Here is a 19,045-nt window from a genome sequence, read left to right as displayed (position 1 = left end):
CTTTAACTGGGTATTCAATATACAAGTGCTGATGCCAGCTTGCAGCCATAGACTATATGCACCATTTGGACAGGCCATACAAGGCTGCAAATGGTGAGCTCTGGTAAGTGGAAGATTGAATCTTTTTTTTTGTTTATTTATAATGCTTGGAGTGGATTTTGTGCCAACAATTAAAGGATCTTTCATTATCATATTATTTGCTCCTTTTATGTTGACTTCATCTAATTATGTACACAGACTTTGTGTTCTTATACCACATGGAATGTTTGTAGTCTTATACCACATGGAATGTTTGTTAAAGTGTTTTAGCTTATTTTATGACAGTATGCCTATTTTTTTAGCTAGTTTTCCAAGAGAGAGAACAAGTGGACAGTCTACCCAGTGAAGGTGGACAAGGCCTACAGCTACATAGAACAAGAGGCCCCAAAGGGCCCTGGGTCGCTCACCCGAGAGACTAAGATGGAAAGAAACAAAGATTAAAAATTTTCAGCAAATATTTCAAATTATTGGTATGACAAGACTGACTTTAAAAATAAGGTGTTTCAAAGTATTCACAATAGGCCTATATAGAAAATTACCCCACCCACCATGGCAGCCATGTTTTTAATAACTAGATTTTTTTAAAATATATATATAAGGAAAATGCTTCTTACATACATATAGAGAAAACTGCCCCATCCCATGGCGGCCATTTTTTTCCACTGATCATTACCATTTTCATACTCATCTGACATATCAATAAAACCAATGTTTTAACCAAGTTTCATGATGATTGGCCAAAAAATGTGACTTAGAGTGTTCACAAGCCTTTAGTATATAAATATAAGGAAAATGCCCCCCCCCCCCCCCTCCATGGCGGTCATGTTACTAGATAGATCAAAACATTTTTTGACTCAACCGTGGTATACAGGAAAAAAAATGTTCTGACCAACAAATGTCATGAAGATTGGGAAAAAAATGCGTCTTCTAGACTGTTCACATGTTTTCATTATATACATATAGAGAAAACTGCCCCACCCCCTGGCGGCCATGTTTTATCACTGATCACGACTATTTTCTTACTCAACCAAGATATCCAAAAAACCAATATTTTGACCAAGTTTTATGATGATTGGACAAAAAATGTGACTTCTAGAGTGTTCACAAGCTTTTTTTACTGTATAAATATAAGGAAAAAGACCCCCACCCTGGCGGCCATGTTTTTTTACCGATCCGAACCATTTTCGAACTTAACCGTCGTATCTAGGAAACAAATGTTCTGACCATATTTCATAAAGATTGGGCAAAAATGTGTCTTCTAGACTGTTCACATGTTTTCACTATATACATATAGAAAAAACTGCGCACCCCCTGGCAGCCATGTTTTTCCACTGATCCAACCATTTTCAAACTTGTTCAATATATCCAGATAACCAATGTTTTGACCATATTTCATGATGATTAGGCAAAAAATGTGAATTCTAGAGTGTCCACAAGCTTTTTTACTATATAAATATAAGGAAAAAGACCCCACCCCCTGGCACCCATGTTTTTTTACTGATCAGAACCATTTTCGAACTCAACTGTTGTATCCAGGAAACCAATGTTCTGACCAAATTTCATGAAGATTGGGCAAAAAATGTGTCTTCTAGACTGCTCACATGTTTTCACTATATACATATAGAGAAAACTGCCCCACCCTCTGGCGGCCATGTTTCTCCACCAAGCATGACCATTTTCGAACTCCTCCGATATATCTATAAAATCAATGTTTAAAAAAATTTCATGATGATTAGGAAAAAATGTGACTTCTAGAGTGTTCACAAGCTTTTTTACTATATAATAAATATAAGGAAAATTACCCGCCCCTCGGCGGCCATTTTTTTTACCGATCCAAACCATTTTCGAACTCAACCGTCAATTCCAGTAAACAAATCTTCTGGCCAAATTTCATTAAGATTGGACCAAAATTGAGACTTCTAGAGTGTTCACATGTTTTCACTATATACATATATAGAAAACTGCCCCGCCCCCTGGCGGCCATGTTTTTTCACCGATCTGGACCATTTTCGAACTCCTCAAAGATATGAATAAAACCAATGTTTTGACCAAGTTTCATGATGATTGGGCAAAAATTGTGACTTCTAGAGTGTTCACAAGGTTTCTCTAAAGCCATATAAGGAATACTGCCCGCCCCCTGGCGACCATGTTTTTCAACGGACCAGAACCATTTTTGAACTCAACCAACATATCATTAAGACAAACATTTTGACAAAGTTACATGAAGATTGGGCAACAAATGTAACTTTTACAGTGTTCACAAGGTTTTTCTTTTTTTTGACTTAGTGACCTAATTTTTTACCCAGCATGACCCAGTTTCGAACTCGGTTGAGGTATCATTGTCTGACCAAGTTTCATGAAGATCTGACAATAAATGTGGCCTCTAGAGTGTTCACAAAGCAAAATGTTGACGACGGACAACTGACGACAGACAAAAGGCGATCACAAAAGCTCACTATGAGCACTTTGTGCTCAGGTGAGCTAAAAACGGATTGTTTCAGCAGTCAACAAGTACTGCACGGGCAAGAAACGCATCTATCACCCAATCAAAAGACAGGCTGGCGAACCCTGACCATTGCTTCCACCATTGCTTCAATTGAACCACCACCTACTGCAGAACTTGTCACTCAAAGGAAATCAAGATTGGCAAAATAAAGGCAGAATCTGAACTATGCAGATTATCTACAAACGTTCAATGACACTGATGTCTATTGTGTTGGAAATGATTGATGTTTTTGTTTCATATTTGAAACAAGAGATGTGTTCGTCAGAAACACAATGCCCCCTATTGCACCGCTTTGAAAAAAAAATAAATTGACCTTTGACCTTGAAGGATGACCTTTACCTTGAACTTTCACCACTCAAAATGTGCAGCTTCATGAGATACACATGCATGGCAAAAATCAAGTTTCTATCTTCAATAATGCCAACGTTAAAGTGTTTTTTTTCGGACGGACAGACAGACTGACATACACACATACTGACATACTGACTGACGGACAGTTCAACTGCTATATGCCACCCTACAGGGGGCATAAAAACAGAGAAAATATAGACCATGGCGGTAGGTACAGACCCTTTTACAGTGTTCGATAATTTAAGGCGTGAATTAATTAATGTTTCCAATTCTTTAATAACTCAGGGCATTTCACAAACAGTTCCTAAATTTCATGGAAACCGTCAAGAGTATAGGGAATGGGTCAAATCCAATGAGAAATTTGCTACGTTAATGAATATAACTGATGATAGAAGAAAACAATTCATTGCACATCAAAGTGCATCGGGTGCAGTTTTTGGTTACATTGAAAGATATATTCATGATAATCCTGAGAATACTAGGGGACAGTTCAAACAAGACTTAGCGATCAGGTTCTCAGACGTGACAGATCTGCATTTCACTCTGTCCCTTCTAAGGAAAATAAGACAAGGTAAACATGAGGATATCCAGTCATACGCTGAAAGAATTATGTCTTTGAGGAAAGAGGCATATGGTGTGAGAAATGCTAATGCTGAGAGACATTTGATAGACAATTTCACAGATGGCTTAAATGATAATTCCCTAACATAGAAGATATTAAGGGAAAGGCCCGCAACTTACAAACTGAAATTAACAGGGCCATAATCAAACAAAATTTGTTGGCATGAGTAAGACTTTCTGGCGGTACTAGTAGTGTAAGATAAGAGAGAGAGGAAACCCCTATGGGGATTAACCATAATCGAGATTTCCGGTGTTACAAATGCAAACGGATCGGACAACTCCTCCGATTGCAAAAAGGTTAATGTTGCTTCAGTCGAGTGAGAGAGTTCAAGAGTTTTGTGTTGGGGCTGTGGTACAGAAGGGCACGTGTTGCGTGATTGTCCTTATTCGAAACAGGGTTTGAAAGATAATAAAACAGGCCATAGAAAAACTAAAACATTCTCAATATGTCGAGGTCGAAGTTTAGATAACAATAAGTCAGAAATTAACCAACCATGGCAAGTTTTTATTTCTGGAAAACCGAACTCCTGTTTATTACGTATTGGTAAGCAAAAATTTCGAAGTTTGATAGATACAGGTGCTGAGATTTCTTTGATGCATAGACGATTGAGAAGACAAAATTACAAAAGAAATTGGTTACTGTACAATCAGCAAACGGTAGTCCGTTGATGATTGATGGGCTCATCAGTATTAAAATCTGCGTTGGGATATCAGAAATGATCCAAACTTTTTATGTTGTCAGAAATTTAAATAGAAATTTAATTTTGGTTTATTCGGGTAATAAATAACTCATAATGTCAGAAATTTACATATAGGAATAGTATATAAAGGGGGTTTTGGGGAAAGAGAAAAGAAGGACAGGAGAATGGATGGATGCTTTGAATAAATGTCACTGGAAAACATTTGAGCCTTGTTCTGGGAAAACTTGGCTTAGTGCATGTGCGTAAAGTGTTGTCACAGAATAGGTATTGTAGTCTCCACACGGCACAGGGACAACACTTTCCGCTTTCATGGAGCTTTTGTTTAAATAAGGTCTCTGCTTAACGAAAATCTACAGTAGGAGAAAGTGTTGGCCCTGATAAGCCTGTACAGACTACACAGGCTTATCAGGAACGACACTTAACGCACATGCATAAATCCCAGTTATCCCAAGGTGGCGACTTTGAAGAAATCAACACCAGCAATGGCTATTGAAGAGCTGGCCACAGACACAAATGAAAATCTCCTTATACATAGTATCATCAATACTCAAAGAGTTTCTCTGCCTCATCCACAGCACCCTCCACAACAACCTCCAATCATATTCTAGCTAATTCAAATGGTCTGGAAGATGCTCCTTCCACAGCTGGCCAACCACTGCCACTTCAATTGGGTCACTCAGATTTAATCCCTTTTGATGAGAAACAAAACCTAATATTCCATCAAGCTTAACTGTCTTGTGACATGGACATATTTTTATGTAATGTATTTTATTTTCAGAATTTCATGACGACAACAGCGTTAAATATGAAGTCTTCCCGGACAACGGTCATGACGATAACAGCGTTCATTATGAAGTTTTCCCCGAAAACAGTAATTGATGCCACCATAGTTCATTATGACCTTTTTAAAACCCATGATGAAACCATCAGTAGCCTATATCATCAGCAACTTAGCTTAGTTGGTCAAAGACATTTGGCCCAACAAATTTGTGGACATGCCTTTACTTCATTTATCAGCATTTTCTCCCCAGACCAATAAATACAAGATGGACTGGAATATGCAGGTATCTTTCACCCTAAAATTCAATCTCTGAAAAATCAACAACATCGATCAATGGACAAATGTCATCCTGTTTTCAGCGGTTAACATGTTAAAATTTACATCAAAGACGCAGTCTCAGCTGAAACTGAGTTTTGCATAATTTCTAGTATAAAAACTTGGCTATGATTTGCAACTGTTGCATTTTTTGTTTCATGAAAACCGGGACATCTGGCATTCCAGAAGAATTTTATTGAGCAACGTAGAAATACATTCTACTATCTTGAGCAGTCAGTAGCACTGTCCGTCAGGACAGGACGGTCCCAGTCTGCCCATTTTCTCCAATATAGTGACCGACTACATCCTGGACCGTGACCATAGTGTGGTGAGCGAGGGAGATCTGCCAGAGCACCTTGCTCAGCTGATAGATCAGGTCAGTTTTGTTAATAATCAAATTCATATATTCAACAATCAGCATCACAGAAAGAGCTGCAGGACAGATGTGCCAGGCTTGAGTTGGAGAATGAGCAGCTCAAGCAAAAAAAATAAGAAGATGAGAGAGAAACTAGAGGGGCTTAGTCAGGAAAAAAAACACTGGCGGTTATATTTAGCTGTTTTGATCATTTGAATGGTTTATTTTGCATTCAGTATTGATACTTCAGTAAGAATATCCTTACTTTTCAACAACAACGGTCTTTGCATATGTACTTTTGTCTGGGCCAACCAAAATATAGTTTGTACAAACAGTTCTTGTTATTTCAGTTGTTCTTTAACAATATGATAAAACTGATAAACCTTGCTTATTTGTCCATGAAATACTGCTACAGTAATGCTTAACACATTTTTGAACATTTTCTTTTTTGATACTGTAAAAAACCAGCACAGCAATAATTACAATAAATATATGATGGACATGATTGAACGCGGACTGTCTGGCCATTTGCTGTTCAAGTTGTATTTTATATCTTGCTGATAATTCAAATTTGTGCCTGAATCAAGCTTCAGGGCTTTAAGACTTGATTTGGGGAAAGGGCCTAGCCTTCCATTTTTTGGGAAAAAAAATCAAACTGAGAAGAGGGAAAACCTTCCCAAAGTAAGCTTGAAATTTAGGGAAAATTGTATAATTTTACAGAAAATCTCTTTGAGGAAGGGGCATTTATAAGGCCCTTGCTAAAAAAGGCAAAACAAGATGTGTTTGTGAAACACAATGTCCCCCTATATGATGTTTGACCTTGAAGGATGACCTTGACCCCTATATGATGTTTGACCTTGAAGGATGACCTTGACCTTGACCCTTCACCACTCAAAATGTGCAGCTCCATGAGATACACATGCATTTCAAATATAAAATTGCTAGCTTCAATATTGCAGAAGTGACATTACATGAGCAATTTTGAACCATATATTTGACCTTGAAGGATGACCTTGACCTTTCACCACTCAAAATGTGCAGCTTCATGAGATACACATGCATGCCAAATATCAAGTTGCTATCTTCAATATTGCAAAAGTATTCATAAAATAAGCGATTTGGGCCACATATATTTGACCTCTGACCTTGAAGGATGACCTTGACCTTTCACCACTCAAAATGTGCAGCTCCATGAGATACACATGCATGCCAAATATCAAGTTGCTATCTTCAATATTGCAAAAGAACTCATAAAATGAGCAATTTTGGCCACATATATTTGACATCTGACCTTGAAGGATGACCTTGACCTTTCACCACTCAAAATGTGCAGCTCCATGAGATACACATGCATGCCAAATATCAAGTTGCTATCTTGAATATTGAAATACTGCAAAAGTGTACATAAAATGAGAGATTTTGACCCATATATTTGACCTTTGACCTTGAAGGATGACCTTGACCTTTCACCACTCAAAATGTGCAGCTCCATGAGATACATATGCATGCCAAATATCAAGTTGCTATCTTCAATATTGCAAAAGTTATTGCAAATGTGCAAACCAACCAACCAACCAACCAACCAACCAACCAACAGACCAACAGACAGGGCAAAAACAATATGTCCCCCACTACTATAGTAGGGGACAAAGCAAGCCCTGAACTTGATAATGCTTTGATATGAACATTATAAGAATTATTTCTGTTAAACAAATAATTCCAATTATTTACATAGAAATAAAGTCATTTTGCGTTACTAAGGAAGCTGGGAATGTTTGGAATAACTCAGTCTTTCTCCTAGTAAATCGGGATCCCGGATGTGACGTCACACACATTCGGAGAACTTCATCACGTGTACTGGAGACAGAGGAAGGGGAACTCATAGAGATGGCAAACAAGTTGATGGACATGCTGCATAATATTCATGAGAGGGCCAGAACCCCTATGACAGAAGAAATGAATGAAAGACGAAGAACTTTGTCCGAAAGACAAGTTGCCCACCAAAGTGACAGTGAGGCCAGTGAAACTAGTACATTCCCTATAGAGGACATGATGGAAGTGTCCCAGTCATCAGATCCTCCTGTTTTTGGTGCAGACTCAAGTTTTAAGTGGAGACAGAACTCCTCTCAAGAGGAAACGATTAAGCAAAAAGATAAAATGTGCGAGACAAACACAGTCAGAAAAAAGACAAGAAGAACAACAGATTTCCTGTGAAACAAGACTGCTTGATATAAGGGACATAGATACGCTTGAGGTAGCTTCAGAAGGACATCGCACCTTTGATAAATCTGAAGAAATGCAACAAGAAGCCCCACTTGCTCAAACAGAAGCAGCCCCACCAGCTGAAATTGCAGCGGCCCCAGAAGGTTACATTGCAGTGGCCCCAGCAGGTCACATTGCAGCAGCCCCAGAAGGTCACATTGCAGCAGCCCCAGAAGGTCACATTGCAGAGGCCCCAGAAGGTCACATCGCAGCGGCACCAGAAGGTCACATTAAAGCGACCCCAGAAATAAAACTGAAGTTCTATGCATTAGTTAATAAATTTTGTCCATATATAAATGTTTTGAATAGTGCCTTGGCACTAAACATTATATTCTATTTGATTTGAAAACATTTATACCTGTGTCTATTGTAAATGTCTGTGAATTTCCTTTACTCATGTTTGTAAGAAATGCATTCATTTTCAACTTGTTTTCGTAGTAATTGTTCACTTAATATATTAACCAAATTCAATGTTTTAATTGTAATCCTTTCAGGAACGGCAATCCTTAATATCCTTACAGACCTTTTTATGAAAATTGTCTGCTTCCATTACTGCTTGTGTACAGTGTTTACGGAGACAAGTTTTCAATTACTCGCAAGTCGGTGCGTGGGAGCTAGCTTAAGTTTTCCACTCTGTGTGGAACCGGCCATACTAGGGACTGAGATAGTGCTCCAGGTTACATTACACTAAATCATTGTGTATCCCTCCGTGGTCCATTCGAAAGTAGTGCCTATTTCTAAAGAGTTCCTTTTCTCTTCTTGAATATAAGCCATTTAACAATGTGAGACATGTCTTTTGTGGTTATTTGTAATATCCTGTATGTGTCTGGAGTACTTTGATGCCTTGGATTGGAAGCTAACTTAAAAGATGAACTTTTGAGGGTGTGTTTTCTATTGTGTGGGGCTTTTGTCGAAATTAGGATTCCGAAACGCGTTTTTCTACGGTGGGTTCATTCGACAGCGATTTACTTTCTTAGAAGTTGCGAGAAGGTATGTTTTTTATTGCAATTATTGGAAGATGACAGCTCCATCTTTAAAATGATACCAGGTTCGGAAAAATTGATACGTCGGAAAGGCAAGAAAAATGCTGTGAAAGTTGTCAGTTTTATAATGGGACCCTATGGGAATCGGAATTAGTGTAATATAACCTTTAAAAAGCACATTTACTGCAATTTCAAGGTCACATGGATTCGTCTGCAAGCGAGACAAGTAGAAAATGAATTTTAATGAATGTTTTGATGATTTGGGTGCTAAAATAGATGAGAGATGTCAATATTTTGGTCCAAATGGATGTTTTAGGTGGTTTTGGACTGTTCCGGATGGGTGGGGGACCTGGTATGGACAAGTAAGGGTAACATTTCCAACAAATCTTAAATGTAAATATTATTATGTCCATAGATTGAAGTTTCAGGTGGAGAGCAAGATGAAAAATATGCCAAATTACATGCATGCAACCCATTTATGCCATTTTTCTCTTTGTTTGTAGGCCTGACCGTTTGTCCTTGAGCCGTATATGGTCAACAATCCGCTAGCTGTCTTGCTCTGACTGGTGCACTGGACATGATTTCAATGTGAGTCATCATACTGATTGTTTAATTAACACATGAATTTCAGTTTGTTCGTTAAAGTACTAACTTAGCTGTGTATTTACAGTGGACGTAGTGGTGCGCAGCAGGTGGTAGACTAGGTATTTCCATAAGTACACTATGTTTACAGAATTGCGGCCAGTGGAGCAACATAGCTGATGAGTTAATAGCACTAGTTCTTCAGACAAATAACTTTATTTTCAACCTATAAAGCATATTTAGCTGTAGGTGGGGCCATTTAGCTGTAAGATCTGGCTTTTGTTCTGTTAAGCCCTTAGAGTAATGAATTTCAGAGTGAAGACCATAGGGCCTTTTCCTAGTCAAGTATCGGGCAGCTGTATGTCTTTTCAGAAATGCACATGCCTTCTTAAGCATGTCATTGTGTTTGCTTTTAATAAGATAGGCAATAAACTCATAACCTTTAGACAAATGAGCATCTGTAAATTCAGATTTCACTATTTCAGAGTCAGCCAGACCATGATTGAGCTTAAGGATTGTGCTGCGAATGCAGCCTGTGCAGTTCCGGGAGAAAGTCACTGTCTTGGGCAATGCGGTCTGGTATCAGGTAAGCACTATTGAAAGCCTCACGCTTTTGGGGGGTCTGAAGCCTTCTGCTGTCAATGCGATCTGGTTCAAGTACAATCAGAATGCATTCTCAAAGCAGTACTTCATCAGATATGGTTATCTCAAGCTTACAGTTCGCGGGCAGATATGACTTCGATTTGTTCTTGCTAGCAGAACCCCTACAGGCCAAACTATGCGTTAAGCACTATTTTCCACAGCAACCCTTGCAGACAGAAAAACAATACTTAAAATTACTTCTGGCATTTAATTTCTAATTTCCTTTATATCTCTTTTGTATGTTTGTTTGCCCTTTTTAACTCTGACATGCCATCTTGCTCACATTGATGGAGCATACCTGTTTTTGTTTAGAGCCAAGTCCCCAGCCGCTCGAGTTTGCTGTGTCGATAATGAGAAAGCCATGGCATGATGTCTCCTCTATGCGTTTCCTTATCTCAGTGTTGAACATAATTGCCAGTTTCAGGGTCCTAAACATTTTATTTTATTAAAGGTCTGGATGATCCTTGCCTGACTGCGGGTTTGTGTACACCTCAATCCGACTCTGTGTCCTGAACAGAGGCCGCAGTGGTGCAGCGCTTGTGGACGATCCATCAACATCCTGAAAGGTCAACACTACACCAAGCTGGGAAAATTGATCCTGATAGTCATCCCCAGGTAGTGGAATGAATGTACACTGAGCTACAGAGGAATCACACCCAAATGACTTTCCTGCCACGACATTAGTGTGGCCACTCGCGTAGGAATTCCTTAGCCAACGTGCTCTTTTGCATGGTGACTGTGGGCATTTTTGCAAAACTTACGCTTTCAACACTGGATTTTAAAGGGAATAATTAATAAAATGTCGCTAACAGGACTTATTTATATGAGAGAGACTATCTGGATGCGCATTAAGTGTCACTTTGTGTCGTAAGCTGTTGAAGGAGCGATTTGCGCCTTTTTAAGTGTTAATTTTGGGTAGCCGGCTTGTATCGGCTTGAAAGCTGCAAATTATGCCTCTCATCATAATAGCATTAATTTTTGTAAATGCAATGTGTATGTTTAGATTGTAAGTGAAGCTTTTAATAATAATTTTCTTAAAAAACATGATTTTATATGCTGTCAGTGAGTTTTTTATTGAAAAAAGTGCTTAAAATTAAAAAAAAAGTCTCCTTTTTCATCAAGAAAAGTACACTGATTCACAATCAATACATTTATTTGGGCCTTTTGCTGATATATTGGTGAATTTCGCATGCAATGATACCAGTTTTTGCCATAAAAGTTACGCATAACAATAATTGGAGACACAAAATCAGCTGTCGTCACTTAGACTAAAAATCATGCATTCCGACTTGACTGCGGCCAATTTAGTCACCGCTTTAAATGGCCATTTTAAGGCCTTTACACCCATCCGAATGCACTGAAATTGCATATTCATTGTGGAAATAGTTGAAATCTCATGTGGAGAAAGTTTGAAAAAGATAGGACAATGTTGAGTTCCCTTAAAGGTTACATTACACTAAATCATTGTGTATCCCTCCGTGTTCCATTCGAAAGTAGTGCCTATTTCTAAAGAGTTCCTTTTCTCTTCTTGAATATAAGCCATTTAACAATGTGAGACATGTCTTTTGTGGTTATTTGTAATATCCTGTATGTGTCTGGAGTACTTTGATGCCTTGGATTGGAAGCTAACTTAAAAGATGAACTTTTGAGGGTGTGTTTTCTATTGTGTGGGGCTTTTGTCGAAATAAGAATTCCGAAACGCGTTTTTCTACGGTGGGTTCATTCGACAGCGTTTTTACTTTCTTAGAAGTTGCAAGACGGTATGTTTTTTATTGCAATTATTGGAAGATGACAGATCCATCTTTAAAATGATACCAGGTTCGGAAAAATTGATACGTCGGAAAGGCAAGAAAAATGCTGTGAAAGTTGTCAGTTTTATAATGGGACCCTATGGGAATCGGAATTAGTGTAATATAACCTCCAACAGTCAATGGGACACCAGTATCATGAACGTTCTTGGTGCTGGATCAATACTTTTTAGTGGTGTGTCAATAAGACAATTTTTTAACTGTCTAGACTTTCTAAGAGTACCTTTTATTACATAAAGAACATTTACACGGATTCAGACATCTTATATTCTATCAGCAGTAGATAACGTGTGGAAAAGAACACAGAAAAAATCTTCCTGGGGGCCGTTTCATCTTTGGTTGCAGCCCAGTTGCGTTGCAAGTTGCAAGTTTTTCCTCGATTTTCAACGCTCAACTAAGTGGGTTTCATCATTGAGGTTGCAACTTTCAATAGGTTAAACACCACCTATTCCTAAAATCGTGACGCCATTTACATGCGCAACTGTCAGACAAACTAAAAATAAAATGGCGTAGTGCAGTTCCAATTGGACTCGAGAGGAAACAGAAATTCTGGTACACGATTATGTAGAAAATAGAGGTTTTATTTGGAAAGTTTTCAAGCAAAATAACACATAAGGAGAAAGAAAGAAATTTTGGTGACATTTTAGGATCGTTAGTACTGTTTTATGTGAGTTTGTTCAGTTGACAGCTGTCAACTGGCCACTCAGAGATTCTGTATTTAAAGTTTGCAATTTGTTCAGGGGATGTGTGCAGCTTGGGTTGCATCGAGTACTGTAAATAGCAACTGATTGTACTTTTAACGAGTTTTGAATAATAAATGTTACCTTAAAATAATTAAAATACTTGATCTAGATTTTGGAATTGAAGGAATTATTTTAAATTGGACCCACTTTTGTTTTTAAGTTTGTACGGGTAGTTAATATTTCATGAGCTATGTTTTAAAAACTGTAAATTTCACACAGTTGATAGGTAGAACTTGTCTGTGTAAAGCATTGATATAATGGATTTATATAAGCTGCCATGAATTATTGTTTTGTTCATCTAGTATAATTGGAGTGGGAGGCAATGGGAGGTCTATTGAAGACCACACGAGTAAATGGAAGCAACTGAAGGTAAATTAAAGTAGTATGTTTTAGTAGTAATATTGAAGTTTAACAATACATTATGAGGATGAAACATCCCTCCCCAAAATGTACTGCTTTATTTTGATTTTGCACAATGCCTTATTGTGAGGTGTTAGTTGTTGATTAAATTAAAGAAAATGATAATGGTAATAATAATGATGATTTAAAGCTCTGCATGCACAATTTTCCTTTTTTGCGTACTGGGTTCTGGACATTGTGTACAGTATTAAATTCTCCCGAATACTGTGTGCCAAAGAGGGTGGTTTCACCCTCATGTAAATACTCAAATTTACTTGAGTATCACTAAACAATTCACCCAAGTTATGAATTATTCTTTTATTAAACATTACTATTCAACATAATTTATGCTCATTATAAATATCACTTTTTATTAATAATACCTTTTTTTCAGTGCTGGACTGTTGCTAAGGAACGCAAAACTCTTTAAGAACAACAGAAGACTGGAGGTGGGGAGGCTGTACAGGGACTTACTACTGTACAAGAAAAGGTTTGCAAGTTTTTATGAAATGTAATAATGTTTATTCGCTTAAGAACGCAATTCAACGCAAAGGCTATTTTCCACTCTAACTCTAAAACACCCCTCTTTATGAAATGCTATTGTCCATTGTATCATTTGGACTTGTCCACTTATATAAACCGCTTGTTTTCCTCGCAGTCATTCCTTTTCCAGCTGACCAGTAAACCGAGTAAGTCACTGCTTTACGAATTTTACATTTAAGCACGTGGTTGAAAAGTCTCGATGTCTGAAGTTCTTTTTAAACTTGTTCTTATTTTGTACAGTTTTATCTTGTTATTCGTTTGTAAATTTACTATAAGAAATTCAGTATCTTTATTCTGGGGTAAGGTATTTAATAGTTTGCGTTTTTATATTCAAGATATACCGACCACGTGTTTGTACGGTTCTCGGAATTGTGTTTGGTGATCAGCTTTATCTTGTCAGTCGTTGTACATTTAGTATACAGTATATAATTTGAGTTTTTAGATTCAAGAAACAACAACCACATGTTTGTATGATTATAGAAATGGTGTTTCCTGAATAACATAACTATTAAATATTAAAAGTGAACTATTTAACAAATCTTAAATTCTAGAATAATTGTATTTTTGCTTTTAATTGGAATTATTGTCTATATCATTGTTCGCTTTCCGTTTTTATTAACAAGACTATTTTTATGGTTTTATAATGCCACCACGTGCAAAAAGACGTCGAGCGAAAGTCGCGCAAGTGCTTCAAGCCATGGCCGCAGAACCGAGACAGAGGGCCGTTCGCGCGGAACCGATAGTGACGGCACCGGAAATTGACCCAGAGGAATCGTCCAAGCCAGGAACAAGCGAGCAACAAAGCGAGAAAGGTTGGTTGAATATGTACGCACATGTACCTTTACAGACAAGGCAAAAAATCTGGAAAGGGGAATTTATTGATTTGAGGTCCCTTTTGCCGAAATTCCGAGAATCAACCCAGCAAAAAGTCCAAATAAGAAATGGCGAGATAATTGTCTCTGATTCAGGCGTTATTAACAAGGGCTGTTTGTAAAACATGCATGCCCCCCATATGGGCTCTAAGTTGTAGTGACAGCCATTTTGTAAATATGTTTTTTGTCACTGTGACCTTGACCTTTGACCTAGTGACCTGAAAATCAATAGAGGTCATCTGCGAGTCATGATCAATGTACCTATGAAGTTTCATGATCCTAGGCATAAGCTTTCCTGAGTTATCATCAGGAAACCATTTAACTATTTCGGGTCACTGTGACCTTGACCTTTGACCTAGTGACCTGAAAATCAATAGGGGTCATCTGCCAGTCATGATCAATGTACCTATCAAGTTTCATGATCCTAGGCATAAGCGTTCTTGAGTTATCATCCGGAAACCATTTTACTATTTCGGGTCACCGTGACCTTGACCTTTGACCTAGTGACCTGAAAATCAATAGGGGTCATCTGCTAGTCATGATCAATCTACCTATCAAGTTTCATGATCCTAGGCATAAGGGTTCTTGAATTATCATCCGGAAACCATTTTACTATTTCGGGTCACAGTGACCTTGACCTTTGACCTAGTGACATCAAAATCAATAGGGGTCATCTGTGAGTCATGATCAATGTACCTATGAAGTTTCATGATCCTAGGCCTAAGCGTTCTTGAGTTATCGTCTGACAACCACCTGGTGGACGGACCGACCGACAGACAGACCGACCGACCGACAGACCGACATGAGCAAAGCAATATACCCCCTCTTCTTCGAAGGGGGGCATAAAAATATCGAACGCATTGAAGTTTGGTCAGACCCCTTCTTGATATATATGGCTATATTTTTGTCGAGGCACGGAAATAAACATTTAGACATCATCCAGTACATGAATAACATTCGTACAGCAGCGTCCCGTTTCGCTGTAAATGTAAATAAAAGTGTGCTAAAGTTAAAGTTTTGTTCAAGCATACTGAAGCAAAATTAAGTCTTAGTCTTTGTTAATACAAACAATAAAGTGCACAATGACTTATAGAGATAAACCAGATACTCCAGTTATTTATAGGACACAGGATGAATGTATGATATAAATAATATGCAAACAAATTATGCTCATCTGATAAAACTGTGTCATGTTCTCTTAGACAAGTATCTAATATTAAACTTGTTTAAATAGTTTTATATTTTATCAAAATGGATTGATATTTTATCTTCTTTTTTAACATAATTTACATAATGTTATGTTTGAAACATGTGAGTATTACTAGAGCTGCAACGATTCGATCCGATTCATCGAAAATCGATTGGAAATGCTTCGATTCGATTACGATACCAAACCTACCAAATTCGATTCGATTCTTTAACATATATACATATATATGCATAGATACGTAAAGCACGCTGTATTCTGGCTATTGATACAGGAAGGTGTATATTTTATCTTTACCTGTAATTACGACGCGCGCGAATGGTTGCTTATTACTTTAGTCATCCAATCAATAAGCGCATTACGGTCTACTTTCGGAAAAAGCGTCAAAATGGCTGAACAAGTTGTTGCCGACAAATTGAAATTATCAGATGCGCCTAAGAAGCTAAAATCTAAAGTGTGGCAGTATTATGGGTTTCGGGATGGTAGCCCTACTGATTAAGCAAAGTGCTAACTGTGCTTCACGGATGTGGCGTACGCTCAGTCCGGCTCAACCACTAATCTAATGCAATATGTCAAAGCAAACATAACGTTGATTTAGCAAGACTAAGAGATCGCACAAGCGCAACTACTGAAGTCGCGAGCCAGAAAAGTAGTTCTATTTCTGTTGGAATTTTGTTAAGTTTATTAGAGAATGTGATTTGTCCTACAGGTAATAGGTGATGCTGTCATGGCACAATTGAAAACATGCTTATAGCGGTTTTGGGTAAAAGTATAATAATGATAGTACAACCATTCAACTGATTCCAGATACGTTCTTATGATTATTTATTTATTTTTTTTATATTATTGTGAAATCAACACAATCTTCTAGTGAGAAGTTTTTATATTAAAATTCTTAATTTGCTATTCTTTTTTATGTGTTTTATTGAAATCAAATTTGAACAGAAATGTTAATTTTGAGGCATAAGAGTGAATATATGATAAAACTAGGTTTGAAGATGAATCGAATCGAAAAAATTTGGTATCGGAGTGTCTGAAATCGAAATCGAATCGAATCGAGCTGTTGGTGAATCGTTGCAGCTCTAAGTATTACCCAACCATTGTTTGCTTAATCTTTTGTAATTATCATTTGTTGGAATTTATTTTGTAACAGGTACTATTTGTAACAGGTACTCTCATGTGTCCCAAAGGTTGCACTGGTTGGCTAATAGGGAACCACACCGGACCAATAGGTACACAATTTTGTTTTGTTTTCTGTGTATTTTTTTATCGCTGCAGTAAACAACAATATTGCAATTTAAGAAATAAAGTTGCATAAGCTAGTAGAGGCACTGTTGGCAGCTGCTGCCCACAAGATTGACATAACAACATACGTACACCACAATTATAAGTTAAATTCAAACAATTGCAATTTTTGCTATCAACAACATGTGAAGCCATTCGCCACTTACATCTGATTCAAGAAATGTAGCTGCCAGCTACTAGCTTACATATGTGCAGTTAGTTTGGTTTTCCAGATTAGGAATTATAAGCTGGTTATATTTTACTGACACAAGCCATTTCACAGCATCACAAACCAGGTCAAAAGCTGTTGCAGATGAAGGTATTGATCAGTGTATTTGTTTTGGTTATGTTTTTACATGAAGTTACATGTTATTAACATCCCATCAAGTATTATATCAATATTTAATGTGAAAAAATATTTAGAAATTTGGAGATAACATTCATTTTATAAATTGTTTGGTCCTTTTCTATTTTTCTTTTGAGGTCATATTTTTTGTTTAAGTTAAAACAATGATGTTCGTGCAAATGCTTCTTTGTTTCATAGAGGAGGTTGTATCCAAACCACCAAACAAAAAGAAGACCAGTGTTGAAGGTAAGTACAATTTTTTGTTATTTTCATATATTAATAAATTCATCAATTATGCAAGTGCAATAAAAAAAAGAAATTATAAAATTATGTTAATATATGACATAGAAAACAATAAAGTATAAATAAAGGCGTAAGATTTTGACAGCCAATACAAATGTATGCCTTGTAATACATTAACTTGTGAATTCATCATACACAGTGCAAATTGTAAAAACACCATGTAAATAAAATTATTAAATTTTACATTGAAAATCATATTCTTGGAAATCAAATTATGTCAATAGTTCTCAAATCTTAACTCTGTGCTCAAATTTGAATGTGTTTTACATCTCTATTTTCAGCATGCCAATGTTCTGCTGAGCTGCTGGATATTCAGAAAATACTTCTTGCGGAGGCTGTGCGCAGTAATGCATTGAACGAGGAGAGAAAACTCTTCCTTGAAAAAATTAGTTCAAGTCTCTAAGTTCTGGCTACTCAGCAGTAATCAGATAATTTGATGTTTGAATTGTGGATGTGTCACCGGCCGTGTCACCACCAACTGAGAATGTAAACCCAGTAAACGAAGAAATCAGAACCCTTCAGGCGACAGTGGCAGAATTATCAAGGAACAGTTATTCAGGTAATCATCCGCAAGGTTTAAATTTGTTCCTAGAGTCATGTGCTGGTCGATCATCCAAGTAAGTTACTTATTTATAATTTGTTTAATTTTTGCACATGGTTGTGTAATTTTTCTTCAGCTTTTTTCAAATGAGCACCTCTATATTTGTTTTTGTCGCTTGTATATTTTGTATATAAAATGGTTGTGTAATTTTTATTTAGCTCTTTTCAAATGAGCACTCTAATTGTTTTTGTTGCATGTACATTTTAGTATATAACAAGAGATGTGTTTGTCAGAAACACAATGCCCCCTACTATGCCACTTTGATTTTTTTTTGTGTGTATCATTTGGCAGGTACAGATAATTATCTCCCTTTGAAGCTTATTACTTCCCTTGAATGTTTTTTTTACCTTTGACCTTGAAGGATGACCTTGACCTTTCACCACTCAAAATGTGCAGCTCCACGAGATACACATGCATGCCAAATATCAAGTTGCTATCTGAAGTGGCATAGAAGTTATGAGCAATTTTCGAAACCTAAATGCGAAACCTAATCGCAAAGTGTGACGGAAAGACGGACGGACGGACAGACGAATGGTCAGATCACTATATTCCCTCCTTCGGGGGCATAAATATTAGGATAATTATACATATTTATATATATTTTTGAGTTTTTAGATTCAAGATAGGCCGACCACGCGTTTGGTCTTCAACAATTTGTCTGAAGTATTATTTTGAATGCATTTCGATGTTTATGTATAATTTCAAAGTGTTTTTTGTAATGATATTTATTATATCAACATTAAGTACAGATAGCTTCAGAGAAATATGATTATAATTTGGATTTTAAATGTAAGATTAAGT

General features: G+C 37.1%; 1 long non-coding RNA gene across 1 annotated transcript; it reads left to right on the top strand.

Moving 5' to 3' along the window:
• Positions 1 to 8,669: 8,669 nt before the first annotated feature.
• LOC127850820 (uncharacterized) lies at positions 8,670 to 11,795 on the top strand. The gene is made up of 3 exons (XR_008035462.1): positions 8,670 to 9,502; positions 9,982 to 10,082; positions 10,590 to 11,795. It is a non-coding gene; the product is annotated as an uncharacterized LOC127850820 (long non-coding RNA).
• Positions 11,796 to 19,045: the final 7,250 nt, after the last annotated feature.

The sequence above is a fragment of the Dreissena polymorpha genome, chromosome 1 (assembly GCF_020536995.1).
Source record: "Dreissena polymorpha isolate Duluth1 chromosome 1, UMN_Dpol_1.0, whole genome shotgun sequence".
Taxonomy (NCBI): Eukaryota; Metazoa; Mollusca; class Bivalvia; order Myida; family Dreissenidae; genus Dreissena; species Dreissena polymorpha.
The sequence above is the reverse complement of the archived record's forward strand: the minus strand, read 5'-3'. Positions and strand labels throughout refer to the sequence as shown.